This window comes from Fundulus heteroclitus, chromosome 16 (assembly GCF_011125445.2).
Source record: "Fundulus heteroclitus isolate FHET01 chromosome 16, MU-UCD_Fhet_4.1, whole genome shotgun sequence".
In the NCBI taxonomy this organism is placed as follows: domain Eukaryota; kingdom Metazoa; phylum Chordata; class Actinopteri; order Cyprinodontiformes; family Fundulidae; genus Fundulus; species Fundulus heteroclitus.
This window is the reverse complement of record NC_046376.1, coordinates 11,530,897-11,553,166: the sequence shown is the minus strand read 5'-3', so window position 1 is coordinate 11,553,166 and position 22,270 is coordinate 11,530,897. Positions and strand designations below refer to the sequence as shown.

The window sequence follows — 22,270 nt, the reverse complement described above, 5'->3', positions numbered from 1 at the left end:
TTTCAGAAGAGGAGGGTTTTGTTCCAGAGAAACTTAAAACCACCCCATGGTTTTAAGTTTGTTTTTAACATCGACTTGAGAAAAAGGTTGAATCCTATCCTCTTGATTTGGGGTTTGTTTGGGTGTCATTCGGAGGTCTTTGCGTATCTTGGTGCCTCGTTTACGAGGAGTGGCAGCTTCATAAGCACAAATAGGTCAGCATTTCATCAGAAGTAATAAGGGTGGTCCCTGAAGTATGACGTGAGCCCAAAAAATTAAGTTTTCAGTTTCCTGGTCCCATTCCAGCCCAGACTTTATTAATGCTCTTTGCGCCTTGACTGAAACAAATGAGATGCTGACTACAAGCAGATGAAAGCAGCTTCTTTCAGGCTTATTTGTGACGATAGGACAAGGAGCTCGGACAAGAGATGGTGCTTTTTTTGCGTTGAAGACAGTATGTTGAGGAGGTTCTGGAAGTTGTTCAACATGCTGACTGGACTGGAGGTTTTCTGAGCATGTAGCAAGAGGAGGAGACTTCTTGGCAGATACAGAACTTACTGACTGACTCGTTGATATGACTCCAATTTCATCTGGGAAAATAATGCAGAAGGATCTGGAGAGAATCACAGGGGGAGGGGGATGTCTGTGTTTTCTTGTTGGACCTCCTATCATCATTATCCAACTTTAGGTAAGTTGATAGGAAATGGGCACAAGGGTTGATTGGTATTATTTGTGGCTTATTTTGAAATCTGTAAGGAACCAAGGGCTTTGTTATGTCTGCAGGAATGACAAAGGTAATATTGGAGAAGCACTGATGCATTAAACACCTTTGAGCAAAAGATGCTGATTGAGATTTAGTATTATTGTGGGTTTACTTTCTAAAGTTTTTTTTTTTTTTTTTTTTTAGCACTTTTTGACAATTAGTTTTGCATGGGTTTTTTCTCTCTGGGTCCCTGGCTATGATCAGTTCAACAGGAAATTTAGAGGGCCACCTTCGTCATTTCCTTGGCATGGTTGGGCTGAAGCTACCATGTTCTTTGGACTCCTGCTGGTGGAGGGATTAGCTCTCAACAACAGTTTCTGGTGTTCACTTTTTATGACCTTATTTGATTTTTATTATCTTCGTCACATGCACTGAGAAAAGATCTATTCCAAGTCTGGAGGATTTCCCTTTGGATCATCTTCATCTTTTCCTTTAGCCGATGATGTGGACTTATTGGTTTGATCTACTGAAGACTTCATGCTCTGAAGCTGTTTACAGTCAAGTAGGCAGGATAAATGACAATTAGATGAATGTTGGCTCTTTTTGAATTAATGGAGAAAGGAGAGGAACTTAACTCAGAGTAGAGTCATAGTAACCCAAACTAAAACAGCACGTAGTAAAGCTTAAAATCCCAGGTTATGCGTTTTGACATTGACCCACAGGAGCAATAATATCCAAAGACTGTCTTCAGAGCTGTATCTGTGTCCTGATTCTGTGTGCAGTTTCAGATAAGAGCAATAAGATTGATAAGTATTCTGTTCTTTCTAGCGATGAGGTGCGTCAGTCTCAGGTGAATGAGGCTGGAATTTGATAATGCTACTTTCCCCTCTGACAGCTAAAGCAAAATAACACAAAAAAACAGGTTCTCACATTTTATCTGCGCCCAAAGATCTGGTTCCCTTCTTAACTTAAACATTATGTCACAAGTCAAACAATCTGAGCTGTTCAGTCTTGGGTTACCTTTCTATTTTTTTCGACGGCTGTTTATCTGCTTTCTGTTTATGCCCATATGGTTTTCCACGGACATCTATTACACAATCAGGTAGGTTAGCTAAGCTGCATTGCAAAGTTGCACCTTCCAGTCAGAGACACAATGCAAAAAGGCCCTTAAGTCTGGGGTGGGCAATGCGGGTCCTTGAGGGTTGCAGCATGGTCATTAGCAGGCTCCTGCAGAACTTGGCAACAGGGTGAGGAGATACACAAAACAAGGACTTTAGGTATGAGTACACACAGCTTCAGGGGTCATCTGGATCTAACTCATATGGTCTTAAGACTTTATAGCAAATTTCCTAAAAGTAAAGAAACAAAACAATCATTTAATCAATCAGTCAGAGCTTATTTGTCTGGTGTCTTTTATGTAGCTTCAGAAGATTAGTAACAGATACGTCTTATAACAGTTACAAACAACAAAGAGGTTAAACGGCCCAAACAATGTTTTATTGTGTCAATGTAGACCAGACATTAGCTGGATCGTTGCGACAGAAACCACAGTAAACTGTTTAACAACTAAATATTATTTAAAATTAATACAAAAAATACATAAAAATGATCCATCCATTTTCTGACTCGCTTATCCTTCATGGGGTCACGAGGGGTGCTGGTGCCTATCTCCAGTATTACATAAAAATTATATATTAACTATATATAACTAATAAAAGAAACATCAGTGAAAACAGATACTGATACACAGTATCAGTATTTGTACGTTTGGAAAGCAGACAAAAAGCAGAAGGGAAATTCTAAAGTCAAGCCATGAATGTTTTTACGGCTTTACAATTTTCAGGAAATTGTAATGTGTCCCCCCTAGTGATGTGTGCGATGTAAGCAGAGCAAGAAAATATTGCTGTTAGCCAACTTGCTAACACAGTTGGTGTATGATTTGAAGCTTATAATTCTGTTTAGAGGGCCTAGAGGGTCTCTATTTGATAATCTTCAGCACGAAATCCATCCATCCATCTATCTGTCTATCGGTAGCAATTAATAACTGATAAATGATTCTGATAAGGTATATTTTTCTTTTTCTTCTGCAGTTTTTTAGGGAACTGTGTTTAGTGCTGCCTGTGCCTGAGGTGGTGGTAGGAAGAACTCGCCCAGGGCGCCAATCATGCGAGAGCTGCCACTGCTCATAAAAATGCTGAGAGGAAAAAAAAAAAGGTGTCTTCAATTTGTTTGTTGATTAAAACATTTAATGGGACCCTCTTATTAATGTTGAGAACAAAATGGCCGCAGTAGTTACTGGAAAACATTTAAACTGAGATGTTTATTTAAAGAAGAAATCTGTTAATTTTTTCCCCCCCTCTGAATTGCAGTCATAAGCCAAATTAGCCCGCAGCTCCATGGTGAGTCTGCCTTTTTCACTGAGCGAAGGAGTGTGTAGTGCTGAGAGTGATGGGTGTGTGTTACTCCGTTTCACCTTGTCGGATCACAGTGAGACATTGTAGAGAACCCCCCAGGGGGTAATCCTGACTAGACTTTGGCATATTCCCTCGCTGTTCAATTAACAGACTACACAGTTTTATTTGGTTATTTGTACAGAGCAGGAGAAAAAAAAAATCCTTGTGGTTGTTGATGGCGAAGAGGAAGTGGAGGTTTTCGGAGCGGGGGATGGGAGAGGAGAACAGTGGTGGCAGCAGACAGGGGGAAGGGTAGGAGTGTGTGGGGATTTGAGGGACCGTCAGGGATAAAGATGGGAGGAGGGGGGGTGGGGGGGGGGGGGGGGGGGGTGAAGGATGGGGTCTCCTCCCTGATATTATAACACTGTTATGTTGTGTTCTGGCTTCATGAATCTGGCCTCATGTTCCCAGTCTATGAATGGGAAGTTGCATGAGTGCTTTGTCTCCGCTCGGTTCCACGGGCGGAAACAGCGAGCTTCATTCATGCACTCTCTAATATTGCCACATTACTCTGTGGGTGTCATGCTGAACTCTCTTTCTGTTTTTATCCTCGCTGTTTACTTTTTAAATTATTAATTCCTCACAGCTCTGCTGGCAGGACTCTCCTCTGCGACTAATGTGTGCATTATCAGCATACCTAAATGATGTTTATTGTGCGATGCATATTTATTTTTTTCATTTAGCTTGTTCTTTTGTTGTTGTCCTTTTGTGTTGCTGTGTGGAAGCGCGAGGGTTGCGGCTAATCAAAGAAGAAAAGAACAGTGTACTTTCTTTTCAAATTTGGTCAGGAAGTTTTCTTCCCTCCGGTCAGGAGTTGTAAAACTCCGGCACACTTTCATGAATGCACTACCCTGGTGATCTCTTCATCCCGCTCAGGCCTTTAGGGTTCTTACTTTAGAGGCCGGTCCCAATCCTTGACCCAGAAGCGTGGCTTTTGTTTTCCCTTCTTTACTAATGCTGAAGCGCAACAGAAGAAGAACAAGTGAGTTTAAAAGATACCAAACGAGCTGTCCTCTCAGTCGTCTCGCATCCCGTTTCTGCTTTTTCTGTCCGTCATTCTTTCAGAAAGCAGAATGGCCCCTACAGTGTGGACGGAGGCTGCAAGCTGCAGCTGCTGCGCACACTGAGCATAAGCATGGAGCATCACTCCCTGTGTTACCACACACACACACACACACACACACACACACACACACACACACACACACACACACACACACACACACACACACAGAAAGGGAGCGTGCCGCTTCTCCCTGTTTTGTCTGACGTTTTTGCTTTGCTTTAATACCAGGACTGATGCCATTTAAATCTTTCGCATCGATGCACTCAATGCAAATCCAGCTGCATAAGTGGGCTACAGAAGTCCTGTACTGACACACAGCCGAGGAGAGTAAATGCAGTGGGACCTACACATTTCAGCTCAGCCTCATTTATCCTCATGTCAACATTTCTAACAGATAAATTAAAGCAGCTGTCAGGAATGCAGCCACATGAAGACTGCTGTTATTGTATTTTCCTTTTTTTTTTTTGCATGCAACCACTGATTATCATATCAATATGCATGCGCCTCCATAATTCTCCCATGGTGTGTACCTCATGAAAAAGTCTGCCTTAAAGTGGACACCAATTTGTGCTTTTACTGATACATTTCACATTGAGTTTAACATGTTATGCATTCATCAATTATCTAGTTGCATTTGATATATAACAATATGAATTGTATTGATCTAATGAAGGCAATGGTATGCTTGAGTTTGACAGAATGACATGAATCACATAATGTTACCTGGACGCAATTAGCGAGGCACCTCTTCTGGATACCTGTGGTTAGGAGTTTACTGGCTATTGCAAAACGTCTCTGATATAATAAGGGACAAGGCTCTATTTCAAAGGGTAGAATAAAGATTTTAGAGTAACTTCACTAAAAAATGTAAACAGAGAGCCGTTGCATTGAGATTAACACAGGAATCCGTAGTTGACAAAAATGTGAGCGTAAAAGAAAGAACTGGACAATATCTTTAACTTTAGGCATTGAAATTATTTTTTTGAATAAAATTTGTCTGTGAGAAACTATTACTAGATGGATTGTATAGACAGAGTAAAATAAGACTGCTAATTTACCAGAAAGAAAAGAATGACATCCTAGTCATCATTGGTAAGCTTAAACACATTCTTGCCCATCAAAGTCCTGATGTCAAAAAGATAAACCTCAAGAGTGGAAACTCTCCTTGAATCCATGGGTTTTATAGGATGAGATTTATCTATTTAGAAATTGTAATGCATTTTCAAGTTGCTGTATGAGCTGTCCAGGTTAAAACATTTGATTTAAGAATAGATTGGGGACTGAAGACTAATCCCTGGGGTACACCACAGTTTAGCCATTAATACCTGAAAATGTTCTGTTTGAAATGTAAGCTGAGCCCTAACTTGTCACTTGAGAGTTTAACGACGAAAAAGGTCAGTTTGTCTATTAATTTGTGTCTAAAGAAAGTGTCTAAACAAGTTTCAAATTTCCAGATGAAGAAACATGTATTTAAAACCTGCCAAGTAAAGACAGGTAGCTGAATTGCTGTAAAGATTTGGATAACAGTAATGACTTTACAGAAAAAAATCATTAAGCTAGTTCATAGGATAAAGACATTCCACACCTTATTTTTAAGGGAAGGTTTATATTTTAATGGTCTACAAAAAATAGTGTAAAAATACACAGACAAGAGAGAGATGATATTTTTTCATTTTTAAATCCAGAAACAAATGCATGCCATTTAACGTACCTCATGATCCATCTTTCATCTAATAGCTTTGGAGTGAGCTAGGTCACTTGGAGGTTCCCCAAACAGGCATCCTTCTACTGATAATGTTTGTCTATAACTTTTCAGAATAAGCTTTATTGTCAATGATTGTGTGCTTAATCAAGGAATTTGACTTTGGTTACAAGTGTTTTAATGGTGGTTGAAAATCTCAAGAATGATCAAGAGGCTAAGCTTTTAATGTAAATGAAAAATGGCTCTTACCTCATGCCTGTAGCTCTTGTTTGAGACTGCTTAGATTCTAAAGAAACACTTTCCACTGGGTTTTAAGCATTTAAACATACGTTCAAATACAAGTATCACCAGAGCTGTCTTGCATGCTGCCTTAACCTTTTAGCCTCTTTAGGTATTTCTCTAAGAACTGTAAACCATGCAGGACCTGCAGATTGACCCTCCTGGTGGGTAAGAGCTACTTTTTGACCAAGTCCTCTGAAATCACCAAGTGGTTCATAACATAATTGCTTTGTATTTTGGGCTGGGATGACAAGTTTTAGGATGCAATGAGACCTAAGCAGGCAGTGAATAAAATGATCTCTCTGAGGAGGAAACAGCAGGGCATAAATTAATGAAATAAACACATTTGTGTGTGGGTTTAGCATCTCTACAGCCTTTTTGTGTGTCCCTCTGTTGTTTGCGTGAATATGAGATTTTTTTCTGCGGTATGTTTTGGTTTTACGTAATTTTAAAAATTCTATCTCCTCTTGTGTTCGTTATGTTGTTTTATTTTCCCACATTAAAAGGACTTAATGTGTCTAAATTCTCCAAGCAACAGAAACAAATTTGCTTCATTTTTACATTTTTAGTAATTGTTTCTTCATTTCTTTTTTAATTGTTTTACATGTTATTTTACTTAATGCTAGTTTTCCCATTTGTTTGCTTTTGTAATCTAATGACAGATTTTGCATATCCTGGTTATTTAATTTCACCCCTTTATGCAATAAAGGTATTCATTTTTTAAAATAATTTTCACAATGAAATTTTTATTTTATTTTAAAATATGCTTCAGCAATAATAATCAGAATGGAAAGAAACAAAAATGCTGCACTGGTCACGGAGCGATATTCATGAATAAGTACTTAGTTTAAATATTTCCCAATGAATAAATAAATAAATAAATAAATATTTTCATCATCCAACTTCTTTGATTGAAGAGATTTGGATGTTTTTTTGCTGATGTAAATAAATGATTGTCTTACAGGTTTTTATACCAAAAAATACTTTTTCTTTTCAAAATAGCTTTGGGCCTCATCATTAATTTCTGAGCGGAATTAAGACAGAAATGCACACAGAATTCATTCTTTCTTATTCATACAAACAAACATAATAAAAACCCAACCAATCTCATTTTATGTCCAATTTCTCAGAAAAAAAAAGTTTTTTGCAAGCCACCCTTGTCACTCTGTAACATACTTGGAGCGTGATTTAAAGAGGCAACACAATCCTTCATCCGGCGTCCTTATACGCAGCTTTTCTGCTCCTGATGCGTTAAGCGTGTGCTGCAGTAAACGCAGTCGTCCCCAATCCAGCCACTGCGACGAAGGCTCATCAAGGTGCAAGTGTTGTATGATTTGTTGGATATTATTAGCGAGGTAATGGGGTCTCGGAAGACGGCGGATGAGAGACAGGCGGCGGGCGTTGCTCATCCAGGTGTGTGATATTTAGCAGCAGCCGTCGCCTCAGGAACAGATCCGTCAAACAGGGGAACACGCGCTGTAATGAAAGACTGGCCACTTCCCTGGAGAATGTGAATAAGTGGAGGAGAAAAACACACATGTACAGTAGTCTGAGCGCATTCAGGGGGCTGCACACGCACACACACACATGCATTCCCTCAGCTTTCTAAACCTGTCACCAACAGCAAAGGTGCTCAGCAGACACACACACACACATACACACTATGCCTGAGGAAACAAGAAGAAACATCTAATTCTGACTCACTTAGTCTGACTCACACAAAGGCACGCACAGATATGCAAATACGCGCACATTTACAGCACAACAATAAAGTTATGTTCGCTGGCAGCTTTAGGTTCAACTCGGTTAACGGGACGTGAATTGTATTTCCTGCTAATTTGATAGATCAGACATACTCGTCTTCATTCGTGCAGAACGTTCCTTTTGTTTTACCTCTTCATCCTTCGGCTCCTTCGCCCTCCTCTTCTCCCTCCATCCTGCTCTAATGAGTCTGAGCTTGCAGGTGAGAGACAGCCTGAGGAGATTTCTTTCACGTGTGTGTGTGTGTTTCCATGTGTGAGCTCAGACACATGCCCCGCGCAGGGAGTTGCGCGCGTCTCCTTCGTACTAATTGCAGATGAGAATCTAATCTAAAGCTTAAATGAGACCTTTTTTATGGGAAAATGTGGCAGGAAGCGTGCCTCATAATGATCATATGTGATGGAGAGGCAAAAAATGAAAACCCATCCGGCGAGCCGCAAGCTTTATCTATAATGTGACCCAAACAGATTGCCTGAGTGATGAAAGCAACCTTCCTCTGAACCACAAATATTTAACAGCCCAAATGTTTGCTCACTCATGAGCCTCTGCATGCCCACGCCACATGTTTGAGTATGATAATGAACATGTGAATGTAGTATCCACTCACCCGCTGTTTATTAAATGGCTCCATGCTGCAAACAAACATCATCAAGGACTGCCTACTTCCAGTTTCTTTGGAAATAAAGGATTTAATCATTTCCACATGCGTGGCATGGGAATATTTTCATCAGCCACTGAACTCTCATAAAACGGGCATTATTTTTCATCTAATTAAAGTCCCAAAGCTAATATATAAACTGAGTAACAGCAAATATTTAATCATCGGACTCACTATAGGTTTTAGGGTAATAAAGACAGAAATTAAACCTGATAAGTGACATAAACAGATTTGAGAAATACTCTCATGAGGTACTTTCTTTAGCCTCTATTTCCATTTTTCAAACAAGCTCCAATTTATTTACTCAGCTGTTTATCTCAAAGGGATAATCATGTGACAAAACTGGATCTGCTTTTTTGAAATCAACAAATCGTTTTATCTGTGGAACAGAGACAGAATAGCAGAAGGCCATTCAGTGATTTCAATGAAAACAGTAACTTATAGCGGTAAACATTTGGCCATTGGCCGTTTAATTAAGTGTGCTGTGCTAGTACCAGCCTGCCCTGATTATTTATGGCATAGATTTAACAAGATGTCAGAAACATTCCTCAGAGATTTTGGTCCATATTGACATGATCGCATTGCGCAGTTGCTGCAAATTTCTTGGCTGCACATCCACAATGCGAACAGTCCTTTCCATCACATCCTAAAACGCTCTAATGGATTCAGATCTGGTGACTGTGGAGACCATTGGAGTACAGTGAACCCATTGTCAAGAAACCAGTGTGAGATGATTCCAGCTTTGTGACAAGTTGCATTATCATGCTGGAAGCAGCCATTAGAGGATGGGTACACTGCGGTCATAAAAAGAGATGAACATGGTCATTGACAGTGCTGAGGTAGCTTGTTCGGTTTGACTGATAATCAGCTAGTACTAATGGGGCTAACGTATGCCAAAAATATCCCCCTCGCCATTACACCACCAGCAGCTAGCCTGAAGCGTTGATACAAGGCAGGATGGATAACTGGTTCCGTGGTGTTTATACCAAATTCTGATCCAGCCATCTGAATGTCACCGCTGAAATTAAGACTCATTGGAGTCTCTGCAGCGTTTTGCTAATCTCTTATTGCCCTAATTGGGTGACCTATGTGGAGCGCAGCCTCCGTTTTTCTCTGCTGGCAGGACCGGCACCAGGTGTGGCCTTTTGCTTCGGTAGCTCCTCTGCTTCAGGGTTAGACATGTTCACAGATCGTATTCTGCATATTTTGGTTGTGGTTTTTAGCTACTGTTACCTTTCTATCGTGGCCAATCACTTTGCCCATTTTTCTTAGGCATTAACAAGGAATTTCGGTCCACACAACAACCCCTGAATAGATATTTTCCTTTGTTGGGATCATTTTCTGTAAACCTCACTGATGGAAGAACATCCCAGCAGCTCTGCATTTTCTCAAATACTCAGACCAGCCTGTATAGCACCAGAGACACTGGCATGGTCAAAGTCATTTAAATCCCCTTTAGTGCCCATTCTGATGCTTGATTTGATTTCAGGATGGGATTTTCTTCACTGTCACACAAAATTCCCTCAGCTGCCGCCTTGTGATCGGCTAATTTACTTTGTTTGCAAGCAATTTTTATTTTTATTTTATTTCCCCCCCCCCCCCCCCCCCCCCCGTTAATGGGTGGTTTTTCTTCCCACTGTCGCTTCATGCTTGCTCAGTATGAGGGATTGCAGCAAAGCCATGTACAATGCAGATGACTCTTCCTGTGGCTCTACGGTTCCCCAGGAGTGAATGCTGCTTGTCGGGACTTTGATGCAATCAACTGGTTTCCTTATATAGGACATTTTTGACCAATCTGTATAATCTGACCCAATCTGTATAATATGATTGAACTTGACTTTGTAAAGTGCCTTGAGATGACATGTTTCATGATTTGGCGCTATATAAATAAAATTGAATTGAATTGAATTGAATTGAATTGAAAATTAATCAGGTATACCTAATAAAGTGGCCAGCGGGTGTGTTCACACAGTTTAAAGGTTGAGTTTGTGTTGATTGCGCATGTTAGGATTTGTGGCTTGTGGTTGATTTTTGTTATCCGCTAAATGGAATAAAATGACCTATAGTTATGGAGTCTCCTACATTTGCAGTTTCTGTTCCTTTTCAGAGCCATGTGGCTCCTCATATAAAAGCAGTTCAGAGCTTAGGAAGTTTTGAGGCTCTTTAAAAGATTAACTTTCACTCTAGGTTTTGACTCAAGTGGAGCTTGATATCTTGATTTTTTGAAAAAACATTTTTTGAAAAAACATCAAGACATTTCTTAAAAAAACAAACATTTTAAATCTTGATTATTATCCAATTATATTTCCAACACTCAGCAAACACCTGAAACATGAGCAGCCTTCAAAAAAACATTCTAACAATATTTTCATGATTTTGTGTCAAACATTTCCGTTATATAGGGAAAATGAAAAAGTGAAAACCATACAGAGCGTTAAGCATCTGCACATCAAAAACTTGACCATAAAGCATGAAAATTGTGTTGGCAGCGATGTGAAAATACAGGGCCCCCTACTGCTCTTGTTGAAGTGCGCTTCTCTTTTCAAGCAATTCTTAAATGCAAACAATAAAGATCCTTTTTTACTTGCAGTAAATAAATCAAACTAATCCAAAGTGCTGGATTTAGGAACCAGTTTTGATAGAAGAGGACCAGACCTTGGCTCGAGTAAATGTTCTGGGGCTAATAACTCACTGGTAGAGCAGTTTATTGCAGATTGAGAGGAGTTTAAATGCAGGTGCCCTCTGTTTTTATGTTTCTTTCACCAGAACTCTAGATGATGGCGCTTTTCAGTCCAAATGTCCTGAACAAAAGGTCTCATCTTAAACACAGAGATTTGGATAAAACACTTTAAAATAGCGAACATCTGGAAACATTTCAGTTACAAGTGGGTATGAATCACTGCTGGTTTCTAATTGCAGAAATTCAAGGCAACTGGGCTTCTCCGTTGTGTTGAAGACACCTGGGTGGGCAGTATCATTTGTGAATTTAACAGGGCCATTAAGTTCAGCAATAAGGCTGTTTAGGTCACACAAGTCTGCGGTTCTACCCACTAATTGGTTCGACAATTGGCTCCGGGTCATGCAGCATGTCAAAAACGAGCAAAACAAATAAAATGTCATTTATGTGGGAAACTCAGTTCTAAAATGTGTCCCTACACATTGTGCAGATTCATATATAATCACATTCAGTCATATTCAATACATCTGAATATGACTCAAACACGTTATACAAGTTAATTACAAACATACTAATGTTTTCAAGCCTTAATTTCTTATAATTATGAGGATATTCCATTGTAGCAAATGAAAACCTGACATATAAAATTATAATATTATATTACATCAGATCAATTAAATTTTTTTTTTTTTATAGAAACATGGGCTTAATGCAAAGTATGTTTAATACTTGCTTAAAGGTTGTTATTTTCAAAAGTTACTTTCAAAAGTGTGAAAGGAAAATAAATGCACAAACACCAGAGAAGGAAGAGAAGACAGGCTGAGTTGTTGCTCAGTTGTCTGAAGTGATGCTTTCAGATGAAAGTTATCTCAACATTTCATTTTGGATTCAAGCTTCCAGAGTTTTTGTGGAGAGTAGAGACACACAGAATCCAAGTTGCTTGAGGTCCAGTGTGAGATTCCCTCACTCAGGGATGATTTGGAGAGCCATGTCATCTGCTGGTGCTGGTCCACCGGGTTTTATTAAATCAAACATCACCACCAGTCTATCAGGAAGTTTAGAGCACTTCAGGTGCTGATTTTAGTTTTCAGCAGAATTTATCACCTGTCAATGCTCCGAAAGTAGGAATAGCTGCTTTAAAGGCTGTGGTGTACCCGGGCTTGATTGGGCGGCCAGCTGACCTGACCTGAACCCCAAACAGAAACCATGGAGGGTTGTAAGGAGGAAGATGAGAGACACCAGAGGCAACAATAGAGACGAGCTGAATGGCACTATTAAAGCAGCAACTCGGTCGAGCCGCAGGCTGATCACCTCTAATTTAATATCATATTAAGTTTAAATAAAGCATTTTTAGTTATGTTTAATAGCATTTTATAAAATGTAGCAGGAGATTGACAGGCGGATTGGTGCAGCGTCTGCTGTGAAGCGGGCGCTGTACCGATCCGTTGTGGTGAAGAGAGAGCTGAGCCAAAAGGCGAAGCTCTCGATTTACCGGTCGATCTACGTTCCTACCCTCATCTATGGTCACGAGCTTTGGGTCGTGACCGAAAGAAGGAGATCCCGGATACAAGCAGCTGAAATGAGTTTTCTCCGTAGTGTGTCTGGGCTCTCCCTTAGAGATAGGGTGAGGAGCTCAGTCATCCGGGGAGGACTCAGAGTAGAGCCGCTGCTCCTCCACGTCGAGAGGAGCCAGTTGAGGTGGCTCGGGCATCTGGTCAGGATGCCTCCTGGACGCCTCCCTGGTGAGGTGTTCCGGGCACGTCCCACCGGGAGGAGACCCAGGGGAAGACCCAGGACACGCTGGAGGGACTATGTCTCCCGGCTGGCCTGGTAACGCCTTGGGATTCCTCCTGAGGAGCTGGCCCAAGTGGCCGGGGAGAGGGACGTCTGGGCCTCCCTACTGAAGCTGCTACCCCCGCGACCCGACCCCGGATAAGCGGAAGTGGATGGATGGATGGCATTTTTAGTTATATTCTAATATATTCCAAATTATTAAGATGCATCTGTGTGTTATTTCTCTAAGATGCTTTAGATATTTACCAGGTCTTCCTGTCAGAGGACAGATGGCATTTCAATGGGACATTCCTGATTAAACAAAATAAAGGAACAAACTGGGTTTTTTGTTTTTAGTAAACTTTTGTGCTATTAAAATGTATTCATGGCTGTAAAGCATGAAATGATTTCTGACTACGAAGATATAATTAAAAATTTCCAGCTAAAGGAATCTTAATTACCCTCCATAGCTATAGAGCCTCATTTAATTAATGATGTGTAGAATGTGTCCATTATGTTTAATTAGCTCACGGATAAAGCATAGTTTTACTTATGCCTGAGATAATATTTAAAGTAGAGCTTCTAATCTTTTGAATAAACAGGCATTGAAGTCGCTCTGTGTTATTTCCCCGATCTGCTCTCAAAAAACACAGACAAATCTGTCATATGCTGGTATTTTATGGTAAAACTGAAGATTTTAAAGACTGTCTCACTGTAAAAAACTTGATGTCGAGTTGGGATTAATTTGTTTAGGAGTTAAAATCTTGCATCAGACTAACGATTGATTGTTCCACTTAGTGAGAGTTTCTTTCTTCTAAGATTTTGTCAAATAAATTCAGATTTCACACGCTGACAAGCCCAAAAAATCACACTGTCATCTCCCTAAAAGATGCACTTTGTCCCAGTAAATTAGCCCTCAGCTGTCTCAGGCCGAGTTCAAATCAATAGCCACTTGTCAGTCTAAAACTCTGTCATACAGCAATTTATTTAATGGCCTGAGCTGAAGCATTTTGGATGACTAATTTGTCACTCCAGCCTCCATTTTAAGTGCTTTGATGTTTACATGGACAATGCTGTGTGAAACAAGTTTGGCTTCCCAGGCAGACTGCAAAGGATTAGGAGAGTTTAGCAGTGTCAGTCTTCCCAATTCATCTATCTGCTGTCAGTTATAGCTTACTCATAAACACCAAACATATTTTTTTCTGAAGGCTTATTAAATGAGCTGAGGATTTAAAATGCAGGAACTCCGCTGCTTTCAGCACCAAGCGCTCGTGCTGTTGCGCCGCTGCTGTGGATAAAACAACATTTTCAACAGAAAAATCCTTTACATGTCATCATATTGTTGCTGCACCGTTAGCAGGACAAATGTGGCTCAGATTTAACCACTAGTTGGTACGTGAGTTATTTAAATTTCAGGTTGCTATTCGGTTAGAAGATCTTCCTTTGTTGAAGATATTGATGACATTACTAATTGTTCCCTCTTCTGTTTATGATTTCATTCTATGGTTGGCATAATGCACTGCTAAAAAAATAATTAAAGGAATACATTTTAGGTTGTAAAATGTTGGTATCAAGTCAGTTAGACTTCTGGAGTATTGACCTGATCAGTTCTGAACAGCAGTCAGCTGTTCTGGTGTTTATGAAAATAACAACAGGTGCATTAACGGGACACATGTTGGGTCCATCTGAATACCCTTATTGAGTAAAGACTCTTTAGCCAATGCGGAACTGCGTCAGCGGCCGCCATGATTAGTTTTGTCCGAATAGTGCAGTCAGTAAGGAAGGAGGTAGGAAAAGGGTTCTGTATGATTCCTCCTGCAGCTAATTTAGCATAGGAGCCTCTCAATGTCCCTTATTGGCGCTAAGGAGCTATTAAGAATCCCACCATCCTTTGCACAAAATGACGTATAAGCACAGCCTACCTGATGGAAATGAACAAAAATGACTGGAGAGCAGAGAGCATGTACTTTGTAGTTCGGTTTCGGAATGCTGTAGGCTTGCATCATCGGAGTTAAACATCATCATGTCGGAGTTAAAGGAGCTATAAGTAATACTGACACCTTGTGGCTTAAATCGGTACAACAGCTTGCCAATCACAACAATCTAGTATGCCGTTTTTAAACTGTGTGTTGCTGTTGTGAATTTTCCCTTACATTGGACAGGTATATGATGTTGTATTCTGTTCTGTTTCTGGTCCGCTTCTCTTGCTGGCTTCCATGTTTGCAGGCTGCTGCTCTATTGCCAAGATAAAATACCAAACGATGCGCTCTGTGTTGGGAACCCTGGGAACTCTCATATAATTGGCTCAGGAATCAGGAAGTAAACACTGGCTACACACTGGACCGAAGTTGTTCCAGAGAGTACTTCTAGGTTTGAAAGGACAAAATCGTGACTTGGACATTGTTCATGGAGAAGACCGATTGTTTATAGGGAATGTTACTTCCATCCCAGGTGAAAAAAGGAGAATAACTTAGGTTGATTTTACAGTAAATGTCTTACTTATAGCTTCTTTAAAGGCTGTCCAAAATTGGCACAGCAGTCCAAAGCTCATTTCCTCCCCAGAATAGTGTTCTCACTGTTGACCCCATGAAAGGTTAAGGAGCAGTAGCTAGGAGCTATTACTGAAGGTGTTCGAATCAAGCTGTTTTTTTGCCAGAACAAATTCTGTGTCTCAGCACAGTCTGAAGAGTATGGAGGAGATTCCTGGAGACAGGCAGTTACTCTAGGAGAACTGGACAGGACGAATTCTGCCAGAGCCCTACATAGTGACCTCTGGCAGGCCACCGGCATGAAACCAACCTCATGAGGGAGGCCTAAGGAACACCAGAACTAAATCCATAGGACACACTGTGTCCCACACAAGCACAACGAGCTGTTACTGCTCCTGAAAATGTAATATCAAACAGGTTGCTTTCATGAGTTAGTGAAAGAAATTAGATTCCTACTCCAAGGCCACCAAGTGCTGATGTTGTACAATAACCCTCTCTTTTGAGCATCTTCTAAACTGGTCGCACATATTTAAAGTAAGACCCCTTTGATCAGCCGCTAAGTCCTCTGCTATAACCTTACATACGTCTAGGTAAGGAGAAGTGACAGTAACAGGAGCCTCTCTCACATTATGTCAGCAAAAGATTAAGGAAATAAATCATCTCTCCCACTTTGCTGGCTGAGTCTGCAAAGACATCACCGCCTGCCATGATTTATAGTTTATTACTTGCAAGTAAATTTGAGTATTGGAAATACCATGAAGTGGGACGTCAGACACCCTGAGTCACATAAAGCAGCACTTAGTCCTGCAGAGGCATCACAAAGTTCACCAACGTGCAGCCGGTGATTTGGGAGCTAATTAATATCCTCTCTGCCAACACTAAGAACAGAACTCATTTGAGAAATCTTTGTCAAACTGTTTGTGAAATAGAATTGGAGGGTGTCAAATTTCTTCACAGTGGAAGACATAATTCATGACTTCTGCGCTTCACATTAATGCCGCTGCAAAATGAAAACTACATATATTTAAAAGAAGCCATGGACCTTATGTGGCACGGTGTGACTCTCAAAAGTTTTTACATTGGCTGAATTATTGCCGTTCACTCCTCTCAGGGGAGAAAGAATGGAGGCTGAGATAAGGAGCTGTCCTAATTTGGATCTGGTGAGTGTATTTGGCCAACGATGGACATCTTTTACTGTTGGTAGCTTTGTATAATTATTACTCTGTACTGTGAGACGTTGCAAGGAGAGGAGAGGGCAATGGGAAGCTGAAAGTCATGGACTAAGTGGTTCTTTTGTTGCAGGCACATTCTACTAAATTTGACTGGAAGTGGTATTTTATTTGTAATTAACATTTTCTCGTAGTTGTTGGTGTTAGCACCTGGTGTGTTTTTCTAATTCTCTTTTTATTTTGAATATTAATTATGTAAATGAATAAATATACAGCATTTATGGTTTATTTCGATTAGATTTAAACATTACTTAATTAACAGTGCAGTCATAAACAATTCGACAAACAAAGCAATATTTTAAAAAAAAACCATACACAATAGATTGAATTTACATATTTGAAAATGGTTGGAATGAAGTGTAGACTTACTGTATCTATCCCCACACTGTCTACAAAGCTATTTGTATACATAAATATTTTAGTTACAAAAATATATCAAAAAGCCTTAGCCCAGTGCATTGTAAATATTTATTTCAAATATTAGTTTTGAACTTTATGTTCTTTTTTTTTTATCTCTGTTGTGCTGTGCGGCTAAATTGCTAGACGCCTTACTCCACATACAGTTGTGCAAACACTTGAATCATTGAAGCACTAATACAAACCCCTCTTTTCTTTTTCTTTTTATTGACAACAGCGTTGGAATATTTTCTGGTTGAAGGTTGTTTTTGGCATCAGTTTATTTATTTATTTAGTTTTTTTTGCTTCCTAAAATCCAATGAGATCTTTAAGTTTTAGTCATTTTGGTTGTATACAAGTGAGGGTGGGATTTCTATTACTTGTCTTGGGAATTAACTGGATCACTTATTTTGCTAAATGAAAAAGTGAACACTGCAGAAAACCCCTTTCCATTACAGTATAATCTTGAAGCAAAAAATAGAAAATTGACTTTACAACACTCCAAAACATGCAGTATATTGGGAACAAACGTACTGACAATCCAACCAAATGCATTTCAAACTATTATGAAATTCAGCTTTTGGCTATGTTTAGTACCAACATACATAGATAAAAAATATAAAGCCTTTGCAAAGTGTCATATATATGTTTATTTTTAATATCAGTGAAACAGTAAATAGGGAATATACAAAAAAGTTTCAATTAGCAAAGCTCCAGATTTACAGCTAAGATTGACTGTTTACAGGTCAGAAATATGATTGGACATACAAACATTCAAAAGCAGCACAGGAAACAGAAATCAGTGGAAATTCCTCTCTAACAGAATAAATACATTTATTAGGTGACATTATGAAACATTTCTGGTATAAATATCATTTAAAAAGCATTATTTACAACACATTTTGCCAGTAAAACATTGTACATTGCTGAATTAAAAGTGAGCAATTACGTGCCAAGATTTTCAGACCCTGAGGTAAAACAGCTGAAAAATAAAAAATATTTTGTCTTGTAAATCTAAGCAAGGGCCTAAATGAAATACATCGTTAATGGTATTTCATACTACTGCCAAACAAAGGCCTTGTAATGGCTTAGATAACATGCAAACACAACAGAAACAGGTTCACAGTAGTAGTATAAAGCTTGTTACTCCACATTACTCCAGACTTTTTGAATTGAGAAAGCTTACTGGAGAGGAAGCGAAACGTCTTCAACTACGGAAAACAAGTCCAGTTGCTTTGTTTTTTACTTTTTTTGAAAAGTCTTCAGAGATAAAGCAACTAGTCTGCTCTGAAAAATATGGCTAGAAGAAGAGATGACGCAACATAGATGTAAGCATCTTAATTTTTCCGTCGTTTTTGGGACATCTTGCTCACACTGTTCAGTTTAAGATCCTATTTTTTACAGAACAGTTAATAATTTGGTAGCTGTACAGTTTCATGAGTGTTAAATGATTTCCACAGTGTTTAGTCATTGTGTACTTTTTGCACCAGATCTCACTCCTAAAATACATACAAAAGTTCTTGTCTTCTTTCTATCTCCCTTTTCAGTGATCATGGCTATAGTTACAGCTCTGACTTTATGCTGTTTTATTTTCACAAGTCTTCTCTGCAATGGCCTTGCTTTACAAACACAACCGAGCTCCTTTTCTCCGAGTTTCTTTTTAAGTAGAAAAGCTTCCCTAAGGCACCTTTTGCGGCCGGCATCTGAGATCTGCTCAAGTAGTGATTTTAAAAGTACAAACTTCTAATTACATCCCGACCCGTCCTGAAATCTTTGTCCCTTGTTTTGGCCTCGGGTAGCCCCGGGGTCTCACAGAGTGTGAGCTGAGTCGTATTTACCTTCAGATGAAACGGATCCTTCCTCTCCCGTGTTCCCGCTGTCTGTTATTCCCGGGCTCTCCCCCGCTTTACCCCTCCGAGGGGGTCTTAAAAACCCCACCACCTCCTCTTCATCCCCATCACCACCCCCAACCATGACCCAGTTTGCCGGGGATGAGGGGTGTAAGTGAGGACCATTGTGAGTACCACAGGGAGGGAGGCAAGACGCTCTGCCTCCCTCACTCCTCTCCCTTTCAAAAGAAAAAAAGCTCACACTTGGATAAGCACACACTGAGGCTTTCCGTAAGAGAATCCACGCTGAGCTGGGAGCATTTTGTTGTGAGTTTTTCCTTTGACATCAAGATGCAGATGTTGGTTTTAGGTCAGAGCTAATAGATGTCAGCCGAGGTTACAAGTATGTAAGAAGGACCGAGTGAGCCGAGGAGACAGAGATGGGGGGGGTCTCGCGCTGAGGAAGGATACAGGCTCTGGCACCTGGGAGACAGGACAATAGTGAGTACGCTGCTTTGTGACTTTTTACTTCGTCTTTCTTCATCCAACAGCAGGCTTTTGGATATAAACAGTGCAATTTCTTCCCGAACGTGCAATCGTTAGGCTATCTCACGCCGATCGTTACCAAGATAATTCTGAGGTACTTTTTCTTTGCATGAAACTGAATCAAAAGACTCCTCCGGTGACATATGGAACCTGTTTACAGTTGTAATTCTTCCCTTCGGACACCATTAATGAGGGATTCTTTTTTTTTCTGTTTCCTCGTGAATACAGAGAAAGGACACGGTCATCTAGAACGAGACAAAATTTCTTTGTGAAGATTTACTCTCTGTCAAGCTTTATGTGTTTTGCGTGACTTCTTTTATATTTTCTGCAGCATGTTTCACGGGTTAGAGGCTCAGCCCTCTCAGCGCTTTGGAATTTATTTACATCTACAAATCTAAACTCTACGTTTCAGTGTCCAGCAAAAATGAACATCTTTGATAACCTTTTTTGTGGTGCAAAGCTCCTCTTTTGGCGTGCGTGGTTTTAATCACTTCAAGAACTCTTGTGAACAAAGTCGCTCCTCAGCAAGAAAAGAGACAACCAGAAATAGCCGATAAGAATCCCATTTTTAGATAAGCTGGGAGTTTTTCCGCTTTTGATGATTTGAATATCTCTGCATGCCGAACAAAAGAGCTTATGCAGTCCCTCTGTTGTAACAGAGGACTCCTCTTTGCTTCCTAAACCGGGGATCGGTGCACAGCGCTGTTATAACAGCTATGTCTGCACACATCCATTTCTAAGCACCAAAATCGTTGGATTTAACCCACTAATTGTGATCCAGGGGCTTATATTGGACAGATGTTTGGTCAGCTCCTGTGTGAGCACATTAGTTTGGTGTGTGCAGTCTGCAGAAAACAAGGTGGGAGCTCAGAGAGGCGCCACTGGAGCCTGAGGAAGCCGGCGGCAGAACCGAGGGACAGGGCGCTGTGGCAGTGACCCTCAAACAGTCCCAGTTATCGCTTCTGCAACTTTTGGCTGAACTTTTATTCAGTGAAGGGGAACACACTGAGTTATTGTTTCTTAATTATTTGAAAAGTTATTGTTTCTTTATTATTTAAGAAGCTGCTTTTTTCCTTTTTTCCATTTTGCTAAAACCGTTTTTCCACACTCAGTTACTCAGCATCAAAATGATATCTTACTCCTATCGGTTCAGTTCATTCATTTATTTTTATCTTCCTACTCATCATTCTTAGGCTGATTTTACTAGATTTCTGCTGAATATCATTGCTTTAGTGAATCCTTTCACTGCTCTTATGCGAGAAGTTTGTTCACTGAACGGGAGAAACACAACCAGCTTGGCTCCATCAAGCCCGACGCTCCTTGCTTTGAAGTGCAGAGCTGCATTTTTCCTCTTGACTGTAATTTTCTAATCTCAGACAACAATTACTGTATGCAAGGTTTTCTCTCCTTTGCAGATTTGCTGACACAAACCACAACAACAAACAACAGGAGATTGCTACATCGGCTCCTTGGATCACAATTTATGTCCTTTTTTTTTAAAGGGTTCAGAGCGTCGTTAATTTTTTTTGGCAACGGGACGTAGTTTAATGACCGCTATCCATAACTGTTTGTTGTGGTGAAGTTATTAAAAGTTAGTTAAAAGTTTTGATTAAACAAAGGAAACATTCAGTTGAACTCTGCACTTTTGTATAATCTGCTGCTGGGAATAAGATCCCCTCTATAGTTGGGCCTCAACATTTCTGTGGTGCCACCGGCTCACTTTAAAGCTATTTTGTCCAGAATTGTGATTATTTATTCGAAACAAAACAAAACATGACGTTATAACACATTTTCTCGTTTGTGACATAGCGAAACTAAAAAAAAAAAGGCTGCTAACTAAAACAGTCAGTGCAATAAAACTGTTCAAAGAAAATGAGAAGAGTTTTAAAAGGTAGCAGTCTGACAGCAAATCGCTGGAAGGAGACAAATGGATCCTGGCTGAAGACGGGATTGACCGGCTCTTTTACCGGATCCATTGTACGATCCTGCGGCCACTTTCAAAATGCTAAGAGAGATTTAACTGGTAATTGTCCGGACGGTGAAGCTGATTACAGAGTCGTTCACCCAAAGATTTTCCGATTTTATCTTAAAAAGGAAACAGCGAAGGAAAACAAAACGACAAGTGTTTGTAGTTAAACATATTTATAGGAAAAAATAATAGTTTCAATTAATCTAAAAATAGTTCTTGGAGTCGCATACAATAACATCGATGTAGGGTACTTAAATCTGATTAGTACAACACTAAATATACAAATACAAATTAGCATGGTTGGCTTAGTTACAGTCAAAGCAGAGGCTAATCAACCCATTAGCCGTATCGACAGTCATTAGAGCTATTTTCCTGACATTCCAGCGCATTTAGTCTCCAAATTGCCCTTGACCTCCACTTATTAATATTAATAAGGCCGTGAGTGCGCTTGTGTATGTGCTATATTAATAGAAAATCCATGTCAAAGAAAAGCATGTTTGTGTTTTAAATGAACAACAACAATTTGCAGTTTAACTAACTAATCACCCTTTCTGATATTTCTCTAAAGATTTCTTAAGACATATACTCCATTACCTCTCAAAGTTGGTGTTTCATAGAGCACCTCTACAAATCTTTTAAATGTATTTTAGATTTTGGATCATATTTTTTGGATCATATTTTTCATACTTTGAATATTTATGTAATGATGTTCTATTTATGATTAGTTATTTTTATGGATGGGCGATATGGAAAAAAAATAT

At 39.7% G+C, this 22,270-nt stretch overlaps 1 protein-coding gene across 2 annotated transcripts in view; it reads left to right on the top strand.

Moving 5' to 3' along the window:
• Nucleotides 1-22,270, top strand: part of LOC105932779 (gap junction gamma-1 protein) — a 52,937-nt gene that overhangs the window by 21,588 nt on the left and 9,079 nt on the right. The window contains exon 1 of one of the 2 annotated variants that reach the window (XM_021321266.2): nt 19,222-19,495. The exons of the other annotated variant lie outside the window; for it this stretch is intronic. The gene's annotated coding sequence lies outside the window, so the exon portion shown is untranslated. Of the gene's footprint in view, nt 1-19,221; nt 19,496-22,270 lie in introns of those variants that run through there. 2 annotated transcript variants of the gene reach the window in all.